The sequence below is a fragment of the Dryas octopetala genome, chromosome 8 (genome assembly GCF_963921425.1).
Source record: "Dryas octopetala chromosome 8, drDryOcto1.1, whole genome shotgun sequence".
In the NCBI taxonomy this organism is placed as follows: Eukaryota; Viridiplantae; Streptophyta; class Magnoliopsida; order Rosales; family Rosaceae; genus Dryas; species Dryas octopetala.
Window position 1 is genome coordinate 17615627 of NC_141373.1, and position 5491 is coordinate 17621117.

The 5491-nt window shown below is 41.2% G+C and overlaps 1 long non-coding RNA gene across 1 annotated transcript; it reads left to right on the forward strand.

The window, feature by feature from the left end:
* The first annotated feature begins 2222 nt into the window (after window positions 1–2222).
* On the forward strand, window positions 2223–5175 carry LOC147277705 (uncharacterized). Its single transcript, XR_015124053.1, has 3 exons — window positions 2223–2416; window positions 3033–3091; window positions 5063–5175. It is a non-coding gene; the product is annotated as an uncharacterized LOC147277705 (long non-coding RNA).
* The last annotated feature ends 316 nt before the right edge of the window (window positions 5176–5491 follow it).

Below are 5491 nucleotides of genomic sequence, written 5' to 3' on the forward strand. Positions count from 1 at the left end.
GAAACACTTTCTCATGTGAGGATTAGCGTTCTTGAGTTATTGAACCACATTTGGTGTTAAAAATGCATGAAAAGGTCATTTTAGTGCATACTTGGTCCAATTTCATCTTAATTGCACCAAAACGTTCACGATTGGCAAGAAAGGCATGGGGAACCACTTTCTTATGTTAGGATTAGCGTTTTAGACCTATTAAACCACATTTTGTGTTGATAACGTAAGAAAAGGTCATTTCAGTGCATACTTTATCCAATTTCTTAATTGCACCAAACTGTTCACTGTTGGCAAGAAAGAATGGGAAAACACTTTTTCATATTAGGATTAACATTCTTGACCTATTGAACCACATTTGGTGTTAAGAACGCACGAAAAGTTTAGTTCGGTGTATACTTGGTCCAATTTCGTCCTACTTGCACCAAAACGTTCACGGTTGGCAAGAAACACATGGGGAAGAACTTTCGCATGTTAGTATTAGCGTTCTACACCTATTGAACCACGTTTGGTGTTAAGAACGCATGAAAAGGTCATTTCAGTGCATACTTGGTCCAATTTCTTCTAAATTGCATCGAAACGTTCTCTGTTGTCAAGAAAGATGTAACACCCCAAACCTCGGGCCCATAAAAATACTAAACATCAAACTTTTAAACCTGTTTTGTCTTTCCTTTGAGCCATGCACATAAATATAAATATATAAATTTCTTTCAAATAAAACATTTATATATGACAGGACCGCCCCCGGATTCAACTCTGAAACCTGGAGAGGCCCTGCGAGAATCCAAATTCAAGGAAAATCCTACCGAAAATTCGGCAGAACCTCCCTTGAAAATGGACTAACCCAGAAATTTCAATACCTGTTAAAAGCACTTCTAAACCGCAACCACCTCTACCACAACCAAAAAGGGTCTCAGACCCAACAAATTTCACAGAGAATCCAACTTAAAATTGTGGATGATTATCAGAGCTGCTATCCTAATACAAGGAATTTTTACAAGAATATTAACTGGCGCCTACTGGTCCGAGAAGGAATAGAGATGTAACCGCCTCGACGTGATTGGCTCGACCTCCACCAAAGCTACTACCTGGGGGGGGGGGGGACAATTTAAGACAAAAGAAAACAAACCATGAGACAAACTCAGTGAGTGGACAGTTTAATAGGAAACGAAAATAAAAGTAAACTTCCTGTTTCAGAAAATCCTTCAAAACCACGTTTAGCTCTAAGACCTCACGTCACTCTTTGAAATCCCCCAGTTTAAAACCATAAAGTTTATTGAAACTTAAGAAATCCCATAAAACAATATATATTTCTCAAATAACAATTTCTTAAAACAAACGAATTGTAAAACATCGTAACAACAACCTTGATAGAATTTAAAAGAAATCCCTCACTTAAAAACATATTTAATAATTTCTGAAAATAGCCAAATTCATTTTCCACCATGCTATATACCCTGAAAAATCCTGGCCATACACCTGTGCTGAATTCCTGCATCGCACAGGCAGACAATATCCTGGCCATACACACGCGTGGAGTGAATCCAACACGTGCAGGCAATATCCTGGCCATACACACGCGTGAATAAAATCAGTACGTGCAGGCAATATCCTGGCCATATGTAACGACCCGACCCAAAATTCAGGAGAAATTTTAATTTCTATTCGTTTTGGCCATGTAGAGGCATATTGAGAAATGGATTTGAGAGACTCGTATCTTTTCAAGTTTTTTTTTCTAAATAATTTGGGAATTTAATTGAGAAATAACGAGGGGTTTTGGGTTAAAAATTTTTATTGGGCTTGACCCAAAGTCGACTTTTAAAATAAAAAGGGCTTTTGATTTTGACTTTGGGTCCGTTAGATAGGTTTCGATCCCACGGTTTCATAGACACGTAGCACGCTTCAATCGGAGTTACAGTTTGAAAGATATGGGCGTTTGAAACGAGGGGCAATTTCGTAAAATAACAAATTGGGGTTTAAAAATCAGATTTTTTTTAGAACTTTCTCTCTCTCTCTAGAATCTTCTCTCTCTCTCTCTCCCTTTTTATTCTCTCCCTCTCTCCCGGAGCTCACTCACCTCCTCCTCTCCTCTCTCACCGGCGTGACCAGCTCCGGCCATCTTCACGGCGACCAGAGGCCGGCGACCAGCTAACCCCACTGACCCAGTCCTCTCTCCCCGTGCTCTCTCTCCTTCGCGTCTCTCTCTCTTCCTCTGTGTGCGCGCGACACCATCATCGGAGGGCAGCCTCCGGCCACTTTCCCGACGGCATGAGACCACCGTCGTGACCCCTGTGAGCCGGCCGTTCCTTTCTGTGCACCCCTTGCCGGCCCGCCACCCCTGTGCGCAGGAAATTGCCGGAGAAAACTCCCCCAGCCGCCAGTTTCTCTTGCCGATTCCGGCCATCTTCGAGCTCCGATCAATAAATTGGTTAGTGGGTTTTCTTCCTTTCTTCATGGGCTTTCAAACCCATATGGTGTTACCTGTCAATTTTACACAATTGTGATTTTGGAAAATTGGGGTTTAGGGCTCATTTCGGGCTCCTATCAAACATTCGAAATTTGATAAGGTTGTATGTATTTTTGTACAATTCTCATCCCTAATAATCTTTAATTTAAGTTTGGAACTGATGATTCGAAGAAATCTTGGAGAATTGATAGTTTTTGAGTATTTAGGAACTTGATTTTGAGGAATTATGGGTCATTTCGGGTTGGCCTTGTACATTTTGTTTTGGAGTTTATTTTGGACCATTGTTGGGTAATTTTTATTCATATGAAACCCCAATTGAAGTTTAGAATCGAAAAGGGTGTGGATTTTGGAGAAATGTTGGAAATTCAATATTGATGTCACCACTTGAGTGATGACGGCAGTGGCTCTAACCACCCCGCTGTCATATTAATTATCTAGCAGCAATTTAAATTTTTTTTAGTTGGTTATCGATTTAGGGTAGGTGGAGGCTGTTCGGGTGAACCAAAGTTTATATTGAGATTGAATTTGGAAACTTTTTAGATTATGAAGCTATCCTTGGATGATTTTCTTGTTTCAGGCGAGGCGACCGTGGCTCGTGACGATCCGGTGGAGGATCGAAGCTAGACTTCCCAATTTGTGAGTGGACTTTATTTTTATAAAAGTTTATGCTTCTAAATGTCTATGATTTCATTTATTTAATGGTGGATTTGTGTTGAGAATTGTTATTTAAAGTTCCTTCAAATGATATCCTTTTAGACTAATGACTTTAAAAGAGTGAGACGTTGTGATTTGAGGAAAGATACATGTTTGATGAGTTGGGTTGTTAAAAGGAATTGTGAAAAGAGTATTTAAAACTGCTGTGTAAATACACGTGTTGACCAGTGAGCCTGCTCGGCGGAGTGACCCTCCTTACGAGATTGTGGCCAGGATATGAGCCTGCTCGGCGGAGTGACCCTCCGTACGAGATTGTGGCCAGGATATGAGCCTGCTCGGCGGAGTGACCCTCCGTACGAGATTGTGGCCAGGATACGAGCCTGCTCGGCGGAGTGACCCTCCGTACGAGATTGTGGCCAGGATGTGAGCCTGCTCGGCGGAGTGACCCTCCGTACGAGATTGTGGCCAGGATACGAGCCTGCTCGGCGGAGTGACCCTCCGTACGAGATTGTGGCCAGGATACGAGCCTGCTCGGCGGAGTGACTTCAAAAGGTCCAATAATGTATGTATATTGGACCTTTTGAGGCAATTATAGACCCTGGGGAGCAATTCTGATTGATCAATAAAAATATATTGCAATGCGATTTCTTTTTTATTTTTCCTTGGTTTAGCCAATCTACCATGAAAAGTAAAAAGGGGTAAAGTAACTTTGGGTTGATTGTTTTCTAAATGTAAGTTTTCTTCTTCTGCATGTAAAAAGGGAATAAATAAATCAATCAAATTCCGGGAGGCTTCATGAAGTGCTTCTTTCGGAGTTAAACTTCCGTTTGTCCATATTTCGAGAAAAAGTATCTCTTGTTTTTCATTTCCATTCACATAAGAATGAATACTATGATTCGCATTTCGAACAGGCATGAATACAGCATCTATAGGATAACTTCCGTCTTGAAAGTTATTTGGTGTTTTTATACGATATCCGCGATTCCTCTCGATTTGTAATTCAATACACAAATTAATTGGTTCTGTTAGGTTAGCTATATGCTGTGTATTATCAACGATTTCCACAGAAGGTGGTAAGATAATGTCTTGAGCAGTTACATATCCAGGACCCTTGACACAAATAGACGCGCTACGAGTTCCATACAGATTACTTCTCAATACAATTTCTTTCAAATTCATTAAAATTTCATGTACGGATTCTTGAATACCTACTATGGTAGAATATTCATGTGGTATTTTCTCAGATTTTGCACGTGTGATACATGTTCCTTCTATTTCTCCGAGCAAAGCTCTTCGCATCGCAATGCCTATTGTATCAGCTTGACCTTTCATAAGTGGGGCCAGAATAAAGCGTCCATAATAAAGACGCTTACGTACGAGATTGTGGCCAGGATACGAGCCTGCTCGGCGGAGTGACCCTCCGTACGAGATTGTGGCCAGGATGTGAGCCTGCTCGGCGGAGTGACCCTCCGTACGAGATTGTGGCCAGGATGTGAGCCTGCTTGGCGGAGTGACCCTCCGTACGAGATTGTGGCCAGGATGTGAGCCTGCTTGGAGGAGCGACCCTCCGTACGAGATTGTGGCCAGGATTTGAGCCTGCCCGTGTGTGGGATTGTGGCCAGGACAATGTTTACAGTACGAGTACAAGTTTAAGTATTTTGAGATATCAGTTTATGAGGATAATTTCAGTTCAGATTTGCTATTTCTCAGCTTGGAAAGTTTTATTGCTTTTTCAGTATATTGAGGTCTATTGAGATGATTTTCGGAAATGATTTTGAAAATAGTTTTTAAAACTGGGGATTTCAAAAAGTGACGTGAGGTCTTAGAGCTAAGTGTGGTTTTGAAGGTTTTTTCTGAAACAGAATGGTTACTTTTGATTTCATTTTTAATAAACTATCCACTCATTGAGTTATCTCACAAGTTATCTTGTTTTGTCTTAAATTGTCCCCCCAGGTAGTAGCTTGGTGGAGGTCGAGCCAGTAACGTCGAGCGTTTGTGTCCATCTTCCGACTCGGACCCTGTAGGCACTATTAAAATTTTTGTAGAAATTCTTTGTAATAGGATAGAGGCTCTGATAACTACTTTAAATATTAAGTTCATATCTATGTGAAATTGTTGGGTCTGAGACCCTTTTGGTTGTGGTAGAGGTGGTTGCTGTTTTAGAAGTGCTTCTTAACAAGTTTGAAATTTCGGGGTTAGTCCATTTTCAGGGGAGGTTCTGCCGAATTTTCGGTAGAATTTTCCTTGATTTTGGATACCCGCAGGACCTCTTCGGGTTTCAGGGTGGAATCTGGGGGCGGTCCTGTCAACTTGGTATCAGAGCGTTAGGTTTTAGATTCCTCAATTCTGCACTAAATGTGCATCCCCATTATTGATAAGAGT